Consider the following 1,121-nt stretch of genomic DNA (forward strand, 5'->3'; position numbering starts at 1 on the left):
AGATAAACTTCTCACTCACAAGGTCAGTTCTGCACCTTGCTTCATCAGAGTGGTGTGCCTCAGACCCTTCCAGTGCAGAAGGAGGAAGAATAAAGCATTTTACTCAAGGTCAGCTGACCTCTTTGGCATACCCTTAATGTCAGGGGATAGTATGGTTAGAGAAACCAAGGTTTAGGCCATCTTCAAAAGATAAACTAACTGGGTGTCAGCCCCCTTGAAGTTATGGGATACTTTACATAAGGGGGGGCCTGATATGATGGGGTTGGTATTTACCCTGGAGGTATAAATTATCCGGGGTCTAGAAGGGTACATCTGAGTCCCCATTGTGACTTCATCAATGCTATTGCATGCTGATAGTAAAAGATCCATATTTGTGGCCTTCTTAAAATGTTGTTGAGGTCTGAAGTCCTTTGCTTATCATGCCATATGTATCAGGGCATCTTTAGTCATTGAGGACCTATGTGACACCTTTGTTCTGAAGTGGTATTCTGAGGGGAATTAAAGAATTTCTGAGGCTTCTGGTTCTCATATGTTAATGCTGCCTTCAACACTGGGGAGTTTCTAACATATTTGATTTTGGGGGGTACATCTGAAACCCCCTTGCGTTATTGGTGGAAGTTGTGAGTCACATAGGTTCTATTTCATGTATGTGGGTATACTGTCATTGTCTTCAAACACACCATAATGTGGCGTCGGGTCCCATGACAGATCGTTGTGAGACAACAAGTGGTTTCTGGGAATTGAACTGAGGACCTGTGGAAGAGCAGTCAGTGCTTTTAACCGCTGAGCCATCTCTCAAGCCCCAGCACATTGGTTCTAGACAGGTAAGATTAAGGTCACTTAGGCAATTGGGGAAGCTCTGAGTATCCCTGGTTCAGAGTGGGCAGATCAGAAGTCCCCTTGGTCCATACAGTAGTTTGGAAGATCTGTGGTTCTTAAGCTTTAGGTCTGGACCTTACTAGAGAAGCATGCCTGGAGTGTATTTGAATTCCTGGTTTAGACAAAGTGTACCTGATGACTCCTTAAGCCACTGAGAGTGATTTAAGCCCCACTTCAAGCATGGGGGGAAACTGTGAATCTTCTTGTTGCTGAAGGAAAAATTCTGAGGTTTCTGTGTTAGA

The sequence above is a fragment of the Mus caroli genome, unplaced genomic scaffold (genome assembly GCF_900094665.2).
Source record: "Mus caroli unplaced genomic scaffold, CAROLI_EIJ_v1.1 scaffold_22772_1, whole genome shotgun sequence".
In the NCBI taxonomy this organism is placed as follows: Eukaryota; Metazoa; Chordata; class Mammalia; order Rodentia; family Muridae; genus Mus; species Mus caroli.